The 22,918-nt window shown below is 39.9% G+C and overlaps 3 non-coding genes across 3 annotated transcripts; all 3 read left to right on the forward strand.

The window, feature by feature from the left end:
• Positions 1 to 20,514: 20,514 nt before the first annotated feature.
• On the forward strand, positions 20,515 to 20,587 carry trnaq-uug. The gene has a single exon. It is a non-coding gene; the product is annotated as a tRNA-Gln (tRNA).
• A 285-nt stretch (positions 20,588 to 20,872) lies between these two features.
• trnar-ucg lies at positions 20,873 to 20,945 on the forward strand. Its single transcript has one exon. It is a non-coding gene; the product is annotated as a tRNA-Arg (tRNA).
• Positions 20,946 to 21,230: 285 nt separating this feature from the next.
• trnaq-uug lies at positions 21,231 to 21,303 on the forward strand. Its single transcript has one exon. It is a non-coding gene; the product is annotated as a tRNA-Gln (tRNA).
• The last annotated feature ends 1,615 nt before the right edge of the window (positions 21,304 to 22,918 follow it).

Here is a 22,918-nt window from a genome sequence, read left to right on the forward strand (position 1 = left end):
CAAGCTTGGCTTGCCTTTCCGATTGGTTTCATACAACTGCTCTTAACACTGACTGAATAGTTGTTGGTTTTGGGTTGAATTCAGGCACAAGTGACCTCTTGTGTTTAAAACAGTTATTGCACTAAACATAAAGGATGGTTCAGATGCCTGTGCAGCATGGATGTTTGAAACTGAATAGGATCAGTTGACCATGATTATGCACGCTGCAAATGAGACTTTATTTTGCGGGTGCCTTTTCAGTATCTGGATGCATGTTACACCAAGCAGTGTAGTGAAGCAACTTTATTGGTCAAAACCAATCATTTGGGGGATCGGGTTTGCAACATGCTATCAAATCACACAATTTTAACATTTTTATGAAATGGTATCAAAAACCTACATTTTTGCCATGTGGACACGGAATAACTTTGCAGCTTTTTATTAATTCAGCAATGTCATAGCAGTTTAAAAAAACAGGCTGAAATGTTTTGTATATCATAGGAAAAGACACAACATTCACATGGCTGTGCACAAAATGGGCAGTTCATATTTGTCACTTCAGCTGCAACTATATCGTTGTGCAAAATCCTGACCATCGTCTGTCAGCTCAAGTGGATTTGTACTGGTGTGGGTGTTTGTCTCTTCATGTAACGTCTTCAGATTTCACAAATTCCTTTTTGCTAATATCTGGCAGTTAAACAGTAAAGGATAAACCTCCCAAAGATGCAAATAAAAAAGTAGGCCTAAACTGTCAATGCGTAGGTTACTTTGTATAGTAGAGCTGCGCCCTTCACAGAAGTCCTCCATGTGAATCCGATGCCGTGGGTGTGGAATTTATTTTGTGTGACCAATTTTTCCAACAGCGGAAGAATTGCTCTGGCGCATTGCATGAAATTCTTGTTTAAATGAAGTACCTGTGTTGAACATCACGCGCATAAAATCAACTCCCACTGGGGCGACTGTTGAAGATATTTGCAACTCGCGTGTGAAAAGTTTAATGTTGGCTTTACCTACACCTTTTTACTCAATGTTATCCTTTTGGTTGGCTAGAGTTCAGTGTTGTGCCAAACTGATGGTCAGTCAAATGGAAATCAAGAGCGGCTGGCAAGCTTGGCTTGCCTTTCCGATTGGTTTCAAACAACGGCTCTTAACACTGACTGAATAGTTGTTGAATTCAGGCACAAGTGACCTCTTGTGTTTAAAACAGTTATTGCACTAAACCTAAAGGATGGTTCAGATGCCTGTGCAGCATGGATGTTTGAAATTGAATAGGATCAGTTGACAGGATCCCCAGAAGTTGATGCCGCTTTCAATGGAATTTCCTGTCCTAGAGGAATGCGCTAATTGGGAGTTGCTAAACATGAACAAGTACCACGGTCAAGTGTAGCAGCATCTTGCTAACCTTCTTTAGCTAGCTAATGTTCATATTTGAAAAAATGTTACTACATTTTTGATTTGGGTGAGCACTTTGCCACAGATGGACACGCTGGCCTAATTTTTTATCTCAAGAATTTAAATTGGTTAACTATTGGAAGATGGCTTTTTCCTACATTGTGATGTGCTACAATTACTTTGCCCATGATTATGCACGCTGCAAATGACACTTTATTTTGCGGGTGCCTTTTCAGTATCTGGATGCAAGTTACACCAAGCAGTGTAGTGAAGCAACTTTATTGGTCAACCATTCATTTGGGGGATCGGGTTTGCAAAATGCTATCAAATCACGCAATTTTAAAATTTTTATGAAATGGTATCAAAAACCTAAATTTGGCCATGTGGACACAGAGTAACTTTGCAGCTTTTTATTAATTCAGCAATGTCATAGCAGTTTAAAAAAACAGGCTGAAATGTTTTGTATATCATAGGAAAAGACACAACATTCACATGGCTGTGCACAAAATGGGCAGTTCATATTTGTCACTTCAGCTGCAACTATATCGTTGTGCAAAATCCTGACCATCGTCTGTCAGCTCAAGTGGATTTGTACTGGTGTGGGTGTTTGTCTCCATGTAACGTCTTCAGATTTCACAAATTCCTTTTTGCTAATATCTGGCAGTTAAACAGGGAAGGATAAACCTCCCAAAGATGCAAATAAAAAAAAGTAGGCCTAAACTGTCAATGTGTAGGTTACTTGTATAGTAGAGCTGCGCCCTTCAAAGAAGTCCTCCACATGTGAATCCGATGCTGTGGGTGTAGAATTTATTTTGTGTGACCAATTTTTCCAACAGCGGAAGAATTGGTCTGGCGCATTGCCTTTTAAATTCTTGTTTAAAAAAAATATATGATTGCCTTGTTGATGATACCGACTGTCTATTCAGCAACTTTGGTTATACCACGGTCAATTGATCAATATTCAGGTAGTCTGTAGTCTGACCATTCTGGATCATTTAGAATTTTAAGAACCATTTAGAGAGACATCTCACCTCATGTCAATGGAATTGAATATACATGTTTGACAGCCGTCATTTAACAAGCCATTGCAGTAGACCAAAATAAATATTGTTGACGGAAAGCCCAATTTCTTTTCTTTAAAATAAAAATGTACTTAATCAGATTCATCCAGGTCTGATGGGCCAAAATATCAGAAATTAAAACCAACAAACCACTGTCGTGACTTTGAATTATCTGAGGACTGTTTAATTGTTAGCCGACTAAATGAATCATGTTAGGATTTGGGGTGCCGAGGAAGCGGTTTTAAAGTTACCATCGATTAAATTGATAGTCAACTTATTAACATTACATCGTATCCTCCTTGCAGCTGCAAAAACCCCAGCCTTATGATTCAGTACTATACAAGTTGGTTTAATTGAATTACTAACTAACAACACAGACTAAACACACAGGTGACACAATATGACGGCTTGTTACAAGGTTTCCCCCCCATTCCGTAAGGGACACTTATCATTGATACATTTTTTAACACACGAACCGGCACCAGCTTGGAGTATGTATTTATGTGGGATGCCGCCGTGGAAAGGTAGGTGGTGTGTCTTCTCTCTGATTGGCTACATGAGATCACAATGTCGTTGGTTGTCCGTGGCTCCAATGACTAGTCTTGAACAGAACTACAAGATGGGTTTTCCTTTCACTCGTTCTGGAAGATAGGCGAATCAACCCTGTTGCTGATTCCTCAATGGGTGATGGTTTGGATATAGTAGCAGAATGATTCCACTTAAGTTCATTTTTCTAGGTACTTGTGAGTTTAGGAAAGTTCCAAACGTGTAGCTTGCGCCTCACGGTTTTCTGGTCTAATGTTAATTTCTGTTACCATTCCTTTTATGCATTCTGGCCGCCGGGGATGGTTCTGTCAATCTGACCCGCTCTCTGATGTCCCTTGTGGCATGGCTACTTACTATGCACATTTTCTAGGGGAGTTTCTCTAACACGTTCAAAGTGAATACTGGAACAATATTTCTAACATAAGACTGGTCAGAGATTAGCTATAGAAAATGAATGTCATATTGTTTATTTTTTATTCTTACTAGAAACGTCCTCACTCTACAGGTACGAAGTCTCGAGCCTTTACATTGTATATGAAATGTTTTTTCAAGACAAAGGTGATTTTTGTTGAAAAGCCTGTTAACAAAAACATTCATTTAGATCATACTGGAGGGGGAAAAAGAACCCACTTCTGCTGTAAATTGATCTGATCCTCACAGGACAGTCATGACACCACCAAGACTTTGTACACAAGGCGGTTGGTTTGCAGTGTTTTCTTGATCCTAAATGAGTCCCTCTCTCTACACTGACAGCTGTGAGAACCCCGAGGATCCATACAGTGTGGTCTTCCACCCGGTAGTAGCTGATGCCAGGGTCCACTTCCCCCCTCACGTCAAACACTTTGAGGTCTATATATTTTCCTTCGCCGAGGATGCGGTTGAGCCGAGTGGCCAGGTAACAAAGTTCACCCAACAATCTTTATTGGTTAATTTTGTGACTGGCAATCATACCTTTTAATAAAAAAATATAAAAAATCTGACACCATCAAATCTTTGATTCCTAGGTCTTTGTCCATTGTGATGTGGTCATCTGATGCCAGTAGTCCCTCGGCGGCCCCTGTAGTGGACAATGTGTGAATCAGGACAACCCGAATAGAGGTAGGTCTTGTTTTATGCTTTTCAGACCCTGGCAGACCATAACTGAACTAATAGTTTCTCTCTCTCAACAGGTCATCGACATGTCAAAGACCTCTCTGAGGAGCGTCATTTATATGTTTCTTCTGGATACATTCTTTGGGTGTAATGTCTTTTTCTAACATGTCAAATAAAGTGTTCTATATAAAACAATCCTAACCGTTGGAGCTACCTGAATTGTATCTGATTTGCGTTTAACACCAAGGCACATGTAGTAGGCTTGTCATCTGACATGTCTCAATCAACCCGTTTGTAAGCATGGAACTCTGAACCATCCACCGGAGGGAGGTAAGTGTTGCACACCAATTTTACGTCTAGGACAAACAATGGGTGTCAAAACAAAAGCTTTCCAATGTCCATTAGGATGAATTGACTCAATGTTATAGTGGTTTGCCAAATTGAAACCAGCAGGGCTGTGGTTGGATGCAGTGTTGGTAATTTAACTGAAATTACAACTTTCCTTGATACCTCTCACTAGCTTGGTTTCCATCCAAATATGGACATTTCTTCTTTAATGATATGCATGTCAATCTCTCATGGCTCAAATGGGAAGAGCTTGACTTCATCGCTACTTGTTTGTGTAAGAAGTGTTGACAAGCTGAATGTACCGATCTGTATTTTTTTTAACTACTAGCACTCAGCTTGGACACCCATGCATTCCCCACAAGACATCTCTTTACAATCTCCAAGTCCGAACTACAAAGGTAGAGCCATGATTACGTTGCAATCTATTCAGCATCAGGATAAGATTAACACACACCTTACGGAACAGCGGGGACTGAAGACACACTCCTTAAAGTTGCGAGCTTGCACCGCGGGACGGCTTCATTGCTCCAGACCACCACAAGGGGGATTTTGCGCAATCATTATGCATTTGGGGCCCAAGGCTTTGTGATGACCAAAGACTAATTTTGACACGAGCCACCCTTGCCTTGTGGCGCTCAACGAAGGTTGCTGACAAAAGATGGAAGTTGCCTTAACGAGTCAAGCAAATGTACAATTTGAGAGGAATGTGATAATGTAGAGAAATGGCTTTTTTGTTAGTTAAATGACAAATCTCTATCAAGTTACCAGACTAGCTAGTGTTAGGAGAATGAATTTGTAAATCGTCTTTCAGGGACTCCTGAGAACCAACAAACCAGGCAGTTGTCTTGTGAAACAATGGATGTAAAGACTGCACAATTGTAAGCTTGCCTTGCAATGCAGCTGAAGTAATATGGCTAGCTATTTACTTGCTTGAGTCGGATTAAAAATAACTGTTGCCGCTCTGGGTATGGACCCTAAAACGTAGTTCTGAACTAATATCCATACCAATCAATGAACCTCAAGTCTGAATGGCATTAATGAAGCCAAGAGTAGAATATACCTTTCATTGTGCCAAGGATGCAAGACCTATATACACATGTATTTTAGTTATTACCACGTATGAGATTCCCATATTGTAGCCTGTACATTGAATATATTCACTGACCATATACTCTTCCCTGGCAAATAAAGGTGCGGTTCAGGTATGACACACTTTCAGTCATATCAAACGATGCGGTGTCTGCATGTATGTATTACAATTGTACACTTCAAGTGTTTACTGCTCCTGGGATATCAATGATTACACATTGTAACTATACAATAGACTAAACATTATTGATATTTAATTCATATATACAGGAAGAACCTATGCATATCTAACTCCATTAATCTGAGGACACAGGATAGTATTTCAACCAGTGGAGAATGTGAAACGCTTTATTGAAAAATCGATGTCTTTTGTTTTTCCCAGACCTCAAGTGGTTTCCTGCTAGGGTTTTAAATGTTGTCGTGGACATAACATCCAATCATGTTATATTTCTATTAAAAAGGTGTACTTTTGAGAGCGAAAACCTACAGATTCAGGGACAAATGGTCAACGGGGAAATGTAAATGGAGAGGGGGGGATCAGGCAAAACAATGAAGGGATTTTACAGGGCCCTAATGGACTACAGACATTGACAGTCTCCGAGCCTAAAAACAAATGCTGAATGCACTGCCTAGATATTGAGGGAAACGCACTGTCCATTATTGGATTTGATCAGGGCATGGCAGGGAAGCACTAATAAACTGCCTTTAGTCCAATGAAAAGACACATTATTATGGTGATAAATAAAAGGCAGTTCCTCCACGCGTGACACAAGAGAACCCTCTGCTGGAGCAAAACACTTACAGCACCTGGTATTCCCAGGCGGTCTCCCATCCAGTACTAACCAGGCCCGACCCTGCTTAGCTTCCGAGATCGGGCACATAAAAAAAAATATATATATATATATATATATATATATATTATATAAAACACACTATTTACAACATTCAGACAAAAGATGAACAATTCACCCTTTAAAAAAAATCAGAAAAAGTAAAACAATTAACACAATTATCCACTAATACCAATTAATAATGAATGACAAGTTTACCATTTGATAGAATTTCAATTAAAGTACTCACACACAGTTTCCTCCACCGTATCTATATATTATCTATCTTTCTCTAAAATACTCCTAAAAAAAACTCCACACACAATTTTCCCTTCATAATGACCTAAATTCCTTAATCTTATCGCATGACACAGTACAAAATTCACCAAATTAAAATTTTAAACTTTACTTTTCCCATTTAAACCAAAAAGAAACAACCTCCTCCACTCCAGTAAAAATCTCTTCTCCCCAATGTTTTACTTAAAGCCCTTTTAAAAACTTGTGAAAATCTTTTAATCGACTACATTCATCATTCACATTCATTTAATCTATTACAACAAAAAAGTGCATAACATTTTCCGCCCCCGTACCACATATCACATTCTCTTTTAATATCCCTATAAATTTGACGCAAAAAAATCATTGTCTTCACATTCTATAGATTTATATTTTACATTTACATTCTTCCATATTGATTTCACATGTTTGCAAACACCCTAGACCACACTTTTCCCGAAGCAGTGACTTTTCTCTTTTAAAATACATTTTCTATAAACCATTTTAAGTTTTAAACATGATTAAATCATGTTTCTCCCCATTACTTTCAGAATATAAAACCGGTAAACCCCACGATCTTTTGACCACCTCTTTATTAAAATCACCCACTCCCCAGGAATACATCCTAATATTTTCTTGTACATATTCTCCACAGTAGTTTTACTTCATCTTCATCTACTTCAACCACATTATCATATATTGCCTGAAATGGAAGGAACCCAGGAATTACCTCAGGTGACATAACATATCTGCCTCATCCCAGCCCTCATACAATATTTACAAAACAACATATTACACTCTTTGGATTTAAAAATATTGGCTGATTTAAAATATTATCTAAAATGGTACATTCATAAATATTTGGTAAAAACTGTCCCCAAGCCACAAATACTTCTCTATAAAACAAAGGTATATTACGTAACATTTCCTTCTTCATACTCCTCAATAAACCATTGTCCCCAATCCTCCCAACCTCCTGTAAATACTCTTAAATAAACATTTTCCACCCATAATCCAATTCACCAAATAAATATTTCCTTACCATTTTTACTCTAACTCTAACTTCAACCCCCCCCCCCATAACCTGCAATCAAAGTTTTAAAGCTATTTTCACCCCCTTCCCATCCCATAAAAAATAAACTAAAATCTTATTAACTTCAGATAAAACCCATTCTGGCATATCCAAAATGTTCATTACATAAATAAAAATTGACATCAACAATACATTTATTACAATTACTTTCCCTTTTAATTTCAAAGACCTCCCCCTCCACATATTTACCACCTTCCTAACTTTATTTATTACACCACTCCATGTCAAATCCCTAGCTTCCATTTCATTCACCCCTAAAAACAGTCCTAACACCTTAAAATAATATTTTACCACCTTAAAATGAAAATTCCCCTCATTAATCTTACTTATTACTACTGACTTCTCCATGTTAATCTTTGCACCCGATGCCTGTCCATATACTTTAAAACACTCCATCACCCTTTTTACACTTCCCTCATCTCTAACTGTTATAGTGGTATCATCTGCATATTGATGAATCAAACTAAAACGTCCTTGCGGAGTCTACACAATTTATAAGATTATATTTTTAAAGAAATGCTGCTAAAGGGTCTACAGATAAAACAAATAATAAAGCTGATAAAGGGCACCCCTGTCTCACAGATCTCTCAAGAATAAAATAATCAGTTAAAACCCCATTACACTTCACCCTACTTTTTGCCTTCTTATATAATAATTTTATCCATCCTATTATTCTATTACCAAAACCATATTTATCCATTACCCTAAACAAAATCATGTTCCACCCTATCAAAAGCTTTATTTAAATCTATGCTTCCAACTTTTTTTTAAATCACATCTGTAATTGTATTAATTGTATCAGCAATAATTATGTGTAGGTGCTATAATATAATTTAAAACTTGCTTCATTCTATTTGCCAGTATCTTAGCTAATACCTTATAATCCTAATTGAATAAACTAATTGGCCTATAATTCTCCAGTTTCAATTTGCTCCCTTTATTTTTATATAAAATCAGCCCTGTCACCATAGATTCTGAAACACTATTGTCCTCCATATATTGATAAACTTCCAATAAAATAGGTGTTAAAAAACGTTCATATATTTTATAAAACTCTGCAATTATCCCATCTACTGCAGGACTCTTATTTACTTGTAAACCCTTAATCGCATCTTTAACTTCTTTCACTGTTATCTTCCCATCACACATTTGTTTATCCTCTACATCAATTTGCACATCCACACTATCCAATATCTCCTTTACACACCCCTCATCCACCTCCCTTTTCTTAAATAAATCCTTATAAAAATGCTGCACTGTTTCTAATATCTCTACATAAACATTGACAACTTCACCCTTTACATTTTCAATCTTTCTAATAAACACTGCTCAAAAAAATAAAGGGAACACTAAAATAACACATCATAGATCTGAATGAATAAAATATTCTTATTAAATACTTTTTCTTTACACAGTTGAATGTAATGACAACAAAATCACACACAAATTATCAATGGAAATCAAATGTATCTACCCATGGAGGTCTGGATTTGGAGTCTCACTCAAAATTAAAGTGGAAAACCATGACCTCCCTACAATGCCTGGGCATGCTCCTGATGAGATGGTGGATGGTCTCCTGAGGGATCTCCTCCCAGACCTGGACTAAAGCATCCGCCAACTCCTGGACAGTCTGTGGTGCAACGTGGTGTTGGTGGATGGAGCGAGACATGATGTCCCAGATGTGCTCAATTGGATTCAGGTCTGGGGAACGGACGGGCCAGTCCATAGCATCAATGCCTTCCTCTTGCAGGAACTGCTGACACACTCCAGCCACAGGTCTTGCATTGTCTTGCATGAGGAGGAACCCAGGGCCAACCGCACCAGCATATGGTCTCACAAGGGGTCTGAGGATCTCATCTCGGTACCTAATGGCAGTCAGGCTACCTCTGGCGTGCACATGGAGGGCTGCCAAACCGGTCATGCTCGAGGATGTTGCAGGCAGCAGAACGTTCTCCACGGCGTCTCCAGACTCTGTCACGTGCTCAGTGTGAACCTGCTTTCATCTGTGAAGAGCACAGGGCGCCAGTGGCGGATTTGCCAATCTTGGTGTTCTCTGGAAAATGCCAAACGTCCTGCACGGTGTTGGGCTGTAAGCACAACCCCCACCTGTGGACGTCGTGCCCTCATACCACCCTCATGGAGTCTGTTTCTGACCATTTGAGCAGACACATGCACATTTGTGGCCTGCTGGAGGTCATTTTGCAGGGCTCTGGCAGTGCTCCTCCTGCTCCTCCTTGCACAAAGGTGGAGGTAGCGGTCCTGCTGCTGGGTTGTTGTCCTCCTACGGCCTCCTCTACGTCTCCTGATGTACTGGCCTGTCTCCTGGTAGCGCCTCCATGTTATGGGCACTACGCTGACAGACACAGCACACCTTCTTGCCACAGCTCGCATTGATGTTCCATCCTGGATGAGCTGCACTACCTGAGCCACTTGTGTGGGTTGTAGACTCCGTCTCATGCTACCACTAGAGTGAAAGCACCGCCAGCATTCAAAAGTGACCAAAACATCAGCCAGGAAGCATAGGAACTGAGAAGTGGTCTGTGGTCACCACCTGCAGAACCACTCCTTTATTGGGGGTGTCTTGCTAATTGCCTATAATTTCCACCTGTTGTCTATTCCATTTGCACAACAGCATGTGTAATTTATTGTCAATCAGTGTTGCTTCCTAAGTTGACAGTTTGATTTCACAGAAGTGTGATTGACTTGGAGTTACATTGTGTTGTTTAAGTGTTCCCTTTATTTTTTTGAGCAGTGTATGTTCTCATCTGTTTATTCTTCTCCAATCCAAGAAAAAACAAAGTGCATTTCTCCCCCTCCAAAAAATATTTTTCTTTACTTCTTATAATAGCCCTCTTACACTTATCTATTTCATATTTACTCAATTTTTCTTTCAACTCTAAAAACTTTATATTATAATTAGGTTCACTGTCACACTTCCCCATTTCTTCTTCCAATTTAGCTCTCAACTAATTTTATTTTATTTTCATCCTACCCCTCTTTTTCCTTGCATATCTTATACTAAAAACTTATATTTTTTCCTTAACCTTGTCCCACCATAAACACTTATCATTCTCTTTCTGCTTGTCCTCCATTTCACATGCTATCAAAGATTTAAGTTGTTTCCCATATTCCTCATCTTCTAAATACCCTGCATTCATACACCATATTCCACCCCCTGCTCTTTCCTTATCTAAGCCCACTGAAAATGTTAAACCTGCATGATCACAAAAAGTTGCAAAAACATACATAATATCCTTCATAAAATTCCTTCAGCCTTCTTTTACTAAAACCAGATCTATCCATGTTTGTTTCAAATCCCCTAAAACCACCTGCCTTCTAGAAAATTCTCTTTTGTCTGGATTGTCCTCTCCACGTATCAATCATTCCTTTTTCTAACATCATCTTCCTTAAAACCCCCCAGATTCATCACTTCTAAAAAAAATAGCTCCTCTTGTCATATCCAGTCTATCCATTTTAACATTAAAATCCCCAACTACAATACAGTTTCCCTCACACCATTTTCCTAATTCTAAAAATCAATATTTGCACTCTATTTCAGTATTAGGCGCGTAAATATATATAATTCTAAAAACCATATTCATATATTCAAAATCTAAAAATAAAATTCTCCCAATATTATCATTATAACTCTTTCACATTCTCTACCACATGCTCAATAAAATAGCAACACCACTTGAATTCCCCCTGCCATTGTTAACAAAAATAAAATCTCTCCATATTTTTTAAACTTCTAAAATACATACATTGTCCCAATGTGTTTCTTGAAGGCATAAATTATCAGAATTCTTCATTTTTACTATTCTTTGGAATTTTTCCATTGTTCTTAAACCATTCGCATTGATTGACATAAAATGAACCATTCCAATAAATTAAAAATATCTATATTTTCTCATTATCCTGTACCTGTTGTCATGTTTTCATCCTTTTCTGTCCTTTTTCACCTCCACCGCCGCCGCTTTCCTCTTCCTGTAGCCTCCCCTTGTTCTATCAATATTTTCCATGTCATCTGAATCTGAAATTGACTCTAAATCCATCTCATCCAACCAACTCAAAATCTTTCCTGTGCCTGTTGTGCTTCCTGTATCAATTGTGTCTCCTGTATCGTTGTCAGCATCCCACTCCCCTCCACTTCACCTCCTTCCGAGGCACCCACATCGCTCGAGGTCCCCCCCAAAGTCTGTGAGTCCCCAGTTCCTCCACCCAGCCCACCCCCCCCTCCTCCTGAAAACTCCCTCTTCTTATTTCTGAATCCATACTGCTCCCTATTTCATTCGTCTTCTGTTCCATCTTCTCCCTTCTTGCTTTCTCCGTCTCTCCACCCTCCACCACGTCCTCTCCTCCATCTTCTTCTCCTTCTTGTGGTGATACAATTGCTTCCTCAAAAAGTTCCTGACTCCCCACTTCAGCCAAAACCTCTCCACAGTTGCACTCCTCTAGTCTCTTTCGGCATCCACCGAAAAAAGACCTTGCCCTCCCTCCAACATATTCCCTCACATAATGACCCTGTTAACCACCTTTGAAACGGCAGTCCTTGACTATGTGCCCAGACTGATTACACAGTTGACAAACCCTGACCTGCTTATTGTGTATTACTCGGAAATACTCTCCTCCCTCCAGTGTCTCAAATTTTGTCGAATATGGCAACGATTGTACTGTTTCAGTGAATTTTACTTTACAGAATCTCGTCCCATCCACTATCTCCATACCTGGCCAAACTCTCCTCCTTATTTCTGAGACAGCAGTTACACCCCAGCTACTCAGCTTATCCAGTATAACTTTGTCTTCGATGTATAACGGAAGATTCATGAAAGATACAACTAGCTCATTGGCAATCATATCTCTCGCCATGATCCTTGTATCTGTAATCATTAAACCATCCATTAACCGATCCTTTCCTTTTCCATTTCGCATTGTAATTTCGTACTTTCTTTCTCCTTTCATTCTACATCCCACCACCTCTCCACACACCTCTTTAATCGAACGTAGTAACTCCATTGTTGTAACTTTATCTTCTCCCATCAACTTCACTGCCACCGTAAATTATTTGCCATATTTCAGTCCTCCTTCATCTCCATGTTTCTTCTGTTGAGCATTTTCTTTGTCCTTGTCCATTCCGTTAGTCATTGCCATGTTGTGCGTCATAGTAAACAAAAATGAGAACAAAAACTCTCCCCCAAGCAGCAAAACTGCAAAGGGGGAAAAAAACTAAGCAAACTTAAACTTGTTCAATTTTTTTTTATTTGTATTATTATTTTTTTCACCTTTATTTAACCAGGTAGGCTAGTTGAGAACAAGTTCTCATTTGCAACTGCGACCTGGCCAAGATAAAGCATAGCAGTGTGAACAGACAACACAGAGTTACACATGGAGTGAACAATTAACAAGTCAATAACACAGTAGAAAAAAAGGGGAGTCTATATACAATGTGTGCAAAAGGCATGAGGAGGTAGGCGAATAATTACAATATTGCAGATTAACACTGGAGTGATAAATGATCAGATGATCATGTACAGGTAGAGATATTGGTGTGCAAAAGAGCAGAAAAGTAAATAAATAAAAACTGTGGGGATGAGGTAGGGGAAAATGGGTGGGCTATTAACCAATAGATTATGTACAGCTGCAGCGATCGGTTGGCTGCTCAGATAGCTGATGTTTGAAGTTGGTGAGGGAGATAAAAGTCTCAAACTTCAGCGATTTCGTTCCAGTCACAGGCAGCAGAGTACTGGAACGAAAGGCGGCCGAATGAGGTGTTTGCTTTAGGGATGATCAGTGAGATACACCTGCTGGAGCGCGTGCTACGGATGGGTGTTGCCATCGTGACCAGTGAACTGAGATAAGGCGGAGCTTTACCTAGCATGGCCTTGTAGATGACCTGGAGCCAGTGGGTCTGGCGACGAATATGTAGCGAGGGCCAGCCGACTAGACCATACAAGTCGCAGTGGTGGGTGGTATAAGGTGCTTTAGTGACAAAATGGATGGCACTGTGATAAACTGCATCCAGTTTGCTGAGTAGAGTGTTGGAAGCGATTTTGTAGATGACATCGCCGAAGTCGAGGATCGGTAGGATAGTCAGTTTTACTAGGGTAAGCTTGGCAGCGTGAGTGAAGGAGGCTTTGTTGCGGAATAGAAAGCCGACTCTTGATTTGATTTTCGAGTGGAGATGTTTGATATGGGTCTGGAAGGAGAGTTTGCAGTCTAGCCAGACACCTAGGTACTAATAGGTGTCCACATATTCAAGGTCGGAACCATCCAGTGTGGTGATGCTAGTCGGGCATGCGGGTGCAGGCAGCGATCGGTTGAAAAGCATGCATTTGGTTTTACTAGCGTTTAAGAGCAGTTGGAGGCCACGGAAGGAGTGTTGTATGGCATTGAAGCTCGTTTGGAGGTTAGATAGCACAGTGTCCAATGACGGGCCGAAAGTATATAGAATGGTGTCGTCTGCGTAGAGGTGGATCAGGGAATCGCCCGCAGCAAGACCAACATCATTGATATATACAGAGAAAAGCGTCGGCCCGAGAATTGAAACCTGTGGCACCCCCATAGAGACTGCCAGAGGACCGGATAGCATGCCCTCCGATTTGACACACTGAACTCTGTCTGCAAAGTAATTGGTGATCCAGGCAAGGCAGTCATCCGAAAAACCGAGGCTACTGAGTCTGCCGATAAGAATCTGGTGATTGACAGAGTCGAAAGCCTTGGCAAGGTCGATGAAGACGGCTGCACAGTTCTGTCTTTTATCGATGGCGGTTATGATATCGTTTAGTACCTTGAGTGTGGCTGAGGTGCACCCGTGACCGGCTCGGAAACCAGATTGCATAGCGGAGAAGGTACAGTGGGATTCGAGATGGTCAGTGACCTGTTTGTTGACTTGGCTTTCGAAGACCTTAGATAGGCAGGGCAGAATGGGTATAGGTCTGTAACAGTTTGGGTCTAGGGTGTCTCCCCCTTTGAAGAGGGGGATGACTGCAGCAGCTTTCCAATCCTTGGGGATCTCAGACGATATGAAAGAGAGGTTGAACAGGCTGGTAATAGGGGTTGCGACAATGGCGGCGGATAAATTCAGAAATAGAGGGTCCAGATTGTCAAGCCCATGCTGATTTATACGGGTCCAGGTTTTGCAGCTCTTTCAGAACATCTGTTATCTGGATTTGGGTAAAGGAGAACCTGGAGAGGCTTGGGCGAGGAGCTGCGGGGGGTCCGGAGCTGTTGGCCGAGGTAGGAGTGGCCAGACAGAAGGCATGGCCAGCCGTTGAGAAATGCTTGTTGAAGTTTTCGATAATCATGGATTTGTCGGTGGTGACCGTGTTCCCTAGCCTCAGTGCAGTGGGCAGCTGGGAGGAGGTGCTCTTGTTCTCCATGGACTTCACAGTGTCCCAGAACATTTTGGAGTTGGAGCTACAGGATGCAAACTTCTGCCTGAAGAAGCTGGCCTTAGCTTTCCTGACTGACTGCATGTATTGGTTCCTGACTTCCCTGAACAGATGCATATCGCGGGGACTGTTCGATGCTATTGCAGTCCGCCACAGGATGTTTTTGTGCTGGTCGAGGGCAATCAGCACAAAAACATCCTGTGGCGGACTGCAATAGCATCGTACAGTCCCCGCAAAAATCAAAATTATACTTCAAAAAACATTGAAAATAACCAAAAAAGCTCTCAAGCAAACACTCTCAAGCAAACAAACAAACACTCACTCACGACTTAATCACCAACACCTGTCTCACTTTTTTCAAACAGGAAGTGCTCACTCAGGCCGGTATGGCCATAAGCAAGAAATTATCTCTTGGTGTACTATATAAAGTCAAAGTGAGTCTGATTAACATATGTTGTATTTTCACCATTTAGATAAGCATCTTTGTGTCACTCAAAAAGTGGAAGAAATTGCATATAATGTAGCCATCACTTTGTAGCACAGATCGTTGGATGAAATACAAACTAACCTTGCTTACTTATTTCAAATCGAGGGCATAAATTTCAGCCTTGTGGGAAAAAACAGACAAAGAGTTTTAATTCTACAAGGCAGTGCAAGAGCACCCCCTAATGGATCAAGCCCACTACCTCTCACATGCTAACCAAGCACTCTTCCATTTGATCTAATTCTCCAGCCGGATGGAATTGCCACAAGGAGCAACCAAGAGTGTACAGTCTTGTCAGGCTATGCTGTTGGTGGACTTGTTAGTTTATGTGCCAGCACTTGCAGAGGCTCGGTGCATCTCAACAATTGTGCTCCGTAGCCAGTGGCTTGTTAGCTCAGTTGGTTAGAGCGTGGTGCTAATAACTCCAATGTGATGGGTTTGATCCCTGTACTGGCCATGAGGTGCATTTGAAGTGTCAAATTGTGATTCACATGCGTGTGTATCGTCAAGGGTGCCACAGAAATAAGTTCAGCTACTTGAAGAAATATCTCAGTTGGGAGAGAGTTAGACTGAAGATTTTAAGGTCCCTGGATTGATCCCTGGTTTCGGCATAGGTTGTTGTTCTTTCTTTATGCTTTGCGTTGGCTTCAAGGAAACCGCCCACAGCTTTGTTTGTGGGCCTCAATGGTGTGTGCTACGATGCTCGTCTGAAAGTAAGTAATGTCTTACTTTTTCATCTGACATTGTGACATCAGCATTACATGAAAATTGCTTGTCATTGTTACATGACAGTAGGTTGTTGTAAGACAAGGCTGCATGAAGTGCAAACTGGAGCTTTCTTGGCTCCACAAAAACAAAATGTTTTTGGAGAATGCGGGCATCAAAACCACTACCTCTTGCATGCTAAGCAAGCACTCTAGCTTTTGAGCTAATTCCCCAGCCAGTTGTAGTTGCCACAAGGAGCAACCAAGAGGGTCCAGTCTTGTCAGGCTTTGCTGTTGGTGGACTTGTTAGTTTACACGCCAGCACTTGTAGTAAGACAAGTCTGCATGAAGTGTTTACTGGGGCTTTCATGGATCCACAAAGAATTGTGTTATTTGAGAATGCAGGTATCGATCCCACTACCTCTCACATGCTAATCAAGCAATCTACAATTTCAGCTAATTCACCAGCAGGTAGGAATTGCCACATTGAGAAACTAATTAATCTTTAATAATCTGATATTGCAATGCCTGAGAAATATTGTGTCTGTGTCGGCATCGCAAGATTGAGGGACATAGTCTTTTCGTACTTGTAAAATATCACTAGCTTTCCTCATTCGGATAGGTTCACGATTTTTATGTCTGTTGTTGAAAAGCAAGTAGAAGGTGGTGCCTCGTGGGAAATTGGGAAATTTAGGGAAATTGCAAACATGTACGAATTAGCTGAGCTAATGAAATTAAACGACCCTATTTGACATCATACAAACTTTGCTATGCAACAGTAGATATCAAAGTTGTGAACCTGTCTGAATGACTTTGATATCTACTGTTGCATAGCAAAGTCTGTAGAATGTGAAATAGGGTCGTTTAATTTCATTAGCTCAGCTAATTCGTACATGTTTGCAATTTCCCTAAATAAGCCATTGGTATTGTTGCTTTGAAAAGCTAAGACATTGTAATTAATCTTTAATAATTTGATATTGCAATGCCTGAGAAATATTGTGTCTGATTCAGCATCGCAAGATTGAGGGACATAGTCTTTTCGTACTTGTAAAATATCACAAGCTTTCCTCATTCGGATAGGTTCACAATTTTGATGTCTGTTGATGCAAAGCAACGTCTGTCTGATGTCATATCGGAGAATATGGAGTAGAAGGTGTTGCCTCGTGGATAAGGGGTCTTACTTCGAAACAAAAAAAATAGGTTATGAAGCATTTTCGTGGTCATTTAATGTAATTAAATCAGCTAATATGGACATGTTTGCAATTTCCCTAAATAAGGCATTGGTCTTGTTGCTTTGAAAAGCTTGGACATTATTGTTCAACTTTATTAATCTAAGACTGCAAGGCATGAGAATTATTGTGTCTGAATCTGCATCACAAGATTGAAGGAAAGAGTATCTTTGTACTTGTTAAAAATCACTAGCTTTCCTCATTCGGACAGGTTCACAATTTTGATGTCTATTGTTGCATAGCAAAGTCTGTTTGATGTCAAATAGGGATGTATAACATAGACTGCGTGTCCTACTGGATAAGGCGTCTGACATCACATCAGAAGATTGAGGGTTTGAGTACCTTCGTGGTCATTTAATTTCATTAGCTCAGCTAATTTGAACATGTTTGCAATTTCCAGAAATAAGACATTGGTCATGTTGCTTTGAAAAGCTTGGACTGAAATGCCTGAGAAATATTGTGTCTGATTCGGCATCGCAAGATTGAGGGACATAGTCTTTTCGTACTTGTAAAATATCACTAGCTTTCCTCATTCGGATATGTTCACAATTTTGATGTCTGTTGTTGCTAGGCAACATCTGTTTGATGTCATATCAGAGAATATGGAGTAGAAGGTGTTGCCTCATGGATAAGGCGACTTACTTCGAAACAGAAAACTGAGGTTTTGAAGCATTTTCGTGGTCGTTTAATGTCATTAAATCAGCTAATATGGACATGTTTGCAATTTCCCGAAATAAGGGAAATCTTGTTGCTTTGAAAAGCTAAGACATTGTTATTCATCTTTAATAATCTAATATTGCAAGGCCTGAGAAATATTGTGTCTGATTCGGCATCGCAAGATTGAGGGACATAGCCTTTTCGCACTTGTAAAATATCACTAGCTTTCCTCATTCGGACAGGTTGACAATTTGATGTCTATTGTTGCATAGCAAAGTCTGTATGATGTCAAATAGGGTCGTTTAATTTCATTAGCTCAGCTAATTTGAACATATTTGCAATTTCCCGAAATAAGACATTGGTCTTGTTGCTTTGAAAAGCTTGGACATTGTTGTTGAACTTTCATAATCTAAGACCGCAAGGCCTGAGAAATATTGTGTCTGATACTTGTAAAATATCACTAGCTTTCCTCATTCGGATATGTTCACAATTTTGATGTCTGTTGTTGCTAGGCAACGTCTGTTTGATGTCATATCAGAGAATATGGAGTAGAAGGTGTTGCCTCATGGATAAGGCGACTTACTTCGAAACAGAAAACTGAGGTTTTGAAGCATTTTCGTGGTCGTTTAATGTCATTAAATCAGCTAATATGGACATGTTTGCAATTTCCCGAAATAAGGGAAATCTTGTTGCTTTGAAAAGCTAAGACATTGTTAATCATCTTTAATAATCTAATATTGCAAGGCCTGAGAAATATTGTGTTCGATTCGGCATCGCAAGATTGAGGGACATAGCCTTTTCGTACTTGTAAAATATCACTAGCTTTCCTCATTCGGACAGGTTCACAATTTGATGTCTATTGTTGCATTGCAAAGTCTCTATGATGTCAAACAGGGATTTATCACATATACTGCGTAGCCTAATGGATAAGGTGCCTGACTTCAAATTAGAAGATTGAGGGTTCGCGTCCCTTCGTGGCCGTTTAATTTCATTTGCTCAGCTAATTCGTACATGTTTGCAATTTCCCTAAATAAGACATTGGTCTTGTTGCTCTGAAAAGCTTGGACATTGTTGTTCAACTTTAATAATCTAAGACTGAAAGGCCTGAGAAATATTGTGTCTGATTCGGCATCGCAAGATTGAGGGACATAGTGGCTGTGGACAGACTGAGACACAGCAAGTGCAGGAGCAGAACCAGGAGAGATGCGGTGGCAGGGGACAGACTGAGACACAGCAAGGGCAGGAGAGATGCGGTGGCTGTGGACAGACTGAGACACAGCAAGTGCAGGAGCAGAACCAGGAGAGATGCGGTGGCAGGGGACAGACTGAGACACAGCAAGGGCAGGAGAGATGCGGTGGCTGGGGACAGACTGAGACCCAGCAAGACCAGGAGCAGAAGACTGCATGACCTGAAAATTATTGTGTCTGAATCTGCATCGCAAGATTGAAGGAAAGAATATCTTTGTACTTGTTAAAAATCACAGGCTTTCCTCATTCGGACAGGTTCACAATTTGATGTCTATTGTTGCATAGCAAAGTCTCTATGATGTCAAATAGGGATGTAATCACGTAGACTCTGTGGCCTAATGGATAATGCGTCTGACTTCGAATCAGAAGATTGAGGGTTTGAGTCCCTTCGTGGTCATTTAATTTCATAAGCTCAGCTAATTTGAACATGTTTGCAATTTCCTGAAATAAGGCATTGGTCTTGTTGCTTTGAAAAGCTTGGACATTTTTGTTCAACTTTAATAATCTAAGACTGAAAGGCCTGAGAAATATTGTGTCTGATTCAGCATCGCAAGATTCAGGGACATAGTCTTTTCGTACTTGTAAAATATCACTAGCTTTCCTCATTCGGATAGGTTCACAATTTTGATGTAACTCGCTCTGGATAAGAGCGTCTGCTAAATGACTTAAATGTAATGTAATGTAATGTTGTTGCTAAGCAACGTCTGTTTGATGTCATATCGGAGAATATGGAGTAGAAGGTGTTGCCTCGTGGATAAGGCGTCTTACTTTGAAGCAGAAAATTTATGTTTTGAAGCATTTTCGTGGTCGTTTAATGTCATTAAATCAGCTAATATGGACATGTTAGCAATTTCCCTAAATAAGGCATTGGTCTTGTTGCTTTGAAAAGCTTGGACATTGTTGTTCAACTTTCATAATCGAAGACTGCAAGGCCTGAGAATTATTGTGTTTGAATCTGCATCGCAAGATTGAAGGAAAGAGTGTCTTTGTACTTGTTAAAAATCACTCGCTTTCCTCATTCGGACAGGTTCACAATTTGATGTCTATTGTTGTATAGCAAAGTCTCTATGATGTCAAATAGGGATGTATCAAATAGACTTCGTGGCCTAATGGATAAGGCGTCTGACTTTGAATCAGAAAATTGAGGGTTCGAGTCCCTTCGTGGTCATTTAATTTCATAAGCTCAGCTAATTTGAACATGTTTGCAATTTCCTGAAATACGGCATTGGTTTTGTTGCATTGAAAAGCTTGGACATTTTTGTTCAACTTTAATAATCGAAGACTGCAAGGCCTGAGAATTATTGTGTTTGAATCTGCATCGCAAGATTGAAGGAAAGAGTGTCTTTGTACTTGTTAAAAATCACTCGCTTTCCTCATTCGGACAGGTTCACAATTTGATGTCTATTGTTGTATAGCAAAGTCTCTATGATGTCAAATAGGGATGTATCAAATAGACTTCGTGGCCTAATGGATAAGGCGTCTGACTTCGAATCAGAAGATTGAGGGTTCGAGTCCTTTTGTGGTCACTTAATACCATAAGCTCAGCTAATTTGAACATCTTTGAAATTTCCTGAAATAAGGCATCGGTTTTGTTGCATTGAAAAGCTTGGACATTTTTGTTCAACTTTAATAATCTAAGACTGAAAGGCCTGAGAATTATTGTGTCTGAATCTGCATCGCAAGATTGAAGGAAAGAGTATCTTTCTACTTGTTAAAAATCACTCGCTTTCCTCATTCGGACAGGTCCATAATTTGATGTCTATTGTTGCATAGCGAAGTCTCTATGATGTCAAATAGGGATGTATCACATAGACTGCGTGGCCTAATGGATAAGGCGTCTGACTTTGAATCAGAAGATTGAGGGTTCGAGTCCCTTCGTGGTCGCTTAATTTCATTAGCTCAGCTAATTTGAACATGTCTGCAATTCCTGAAATAAGGCATTGGTTTTGTTGCATTGAAAAGCTTGGACATTTTTGTTCAACTTTAATAATCTAAGACTCAAAGGCCTGAGAAATATTGTGTCTGATTCGGCATCGCAAGATTGAGGGACATAGTCTTTTCGTACTTGTAAAATATCACTAGCTTTCCTCATTCGGATAGGTTCACAATTTTGATGTCTGCTGTTGCTAAGCAACGTCTGTTTGATGTCATATCGGAGAATATGGAGTAGAAGGTGTTGCCTCGTGGATAAGGCGTCTTACTACGAAACAGAAAATTGAGGTTTTGAATCATTTTCGTGGTCGTTTAATGTCATTAAATCAGCTAATATGGACATGTTTGCAATTTCCCGAAATAAGGGAAATCTTGTTGCTTTGAAAAGCTAAGACATTGTTATTCATCTTTAATAATCTAAAATTGCAAGGCCTGAGAATTATTGTGTCTGATTCTGCATCGCAAGATTGAGGGAAAAGGTCTCTTCTTACTTGTTAAATATCACTAGCTTTCCTCATTCGGACAGGTTCACAACTTTGATGTCTACTGTTGCATTGCAAAGTCTGTATGATGTCAAATAGGGTCGTTTAATTTCATTAGCTCAGCTAATTCGTACATGTTTGCAATTTCCCTAAATAAGGCATTGGTCTTGTTGCTTTGAAAAGCTTGGACATTGTTGTTCAACTTTCATAATCTAAGACTGCAAGGCCTGAGAATTATTGTGTCTGAATTTGCATCGCAAGATTGAAGGAAATAGTATCTTTGTACTTGTTAAAAATCACTAGCTTTCCTCATTCGGACAGGTTCACAACTTTGATGTCTATTGTTGCATAGCAAAGTCTCTATGATGTCAAATAGGGATGTATCACATAGACTGAGTGGCCTAATGGATAAGGCGTCTGACTTCAAATCAGAAGATTGAGGGTTAGAGTCCCTTTGTGGTCTTTTAATTTCATTAGCTCAGCTAATTTGAACATATTTGCAATTTCCCGAAATAAGACATCGGTCTTGTTGCTTTGAAAAGCTTGGACATTGTGTCTGACTGCATCGTAAGATTGAGGGAAAAGGTCTCTTCTTACTTGTTAAATATCACTAGCTTTCCTCATTCGGACAGGTTCACAACTTTGATGTCTACTGTTGCATAGCAAAGTCTGTATGATGTCAAATAGGGTCGTTTAATTTCATTAGCTCAGCTAATTCGTACATGTTTGCAATTTCCCTAAATAAGGCATTGGTCTTGTTGCTTTGAAAAGCTTGGACATTGTTGTTCAACTTTAATAATCTAAGACTGAAAGGCCTGGGAAATATTGTGTCTGATTCAGCATCGCAAGACTGAAGGAAAGAGTATCTTTGTACTTGTTAAAAATCCCTAGCTTTCCTCATTCGGACAGGTTCACAATTTGATGTCTATTGTTGCATAGCAAAGTCTCTATGATGTCAAATAGGGATGTACATAGACTGAGTGGCCTAATGGATAAGGTGTCTGACTTCAAATCAGAAGATTGAGGGTTAGAGTCCCTTCGTGGTCTTTTAATTTCATTAGCTCAGCTAATTTGAACATATTTGC

The sequence above is a fragment of the Oncorhynchus gorbuscha genome, unplaced genomic scaffold, assembly GCF_021184085.1.
Source record: "Oncorhynchus gorbuscha isolate QuinsamMale2020 ecotype Even-year unplaced genomic scaffold, OgorEven_v1.0 Un_scaffold_579, whole genome shotgun sequence".
In the NCBI taxonomy this organism is placed as follows: domain Eukaryota; kingdom Metazoa; phylum Chordata; class Actinopteri; order Salmoniformes; family Salmonidae; genus Oncorhynchus; species Oncorhynchus gorbuscha.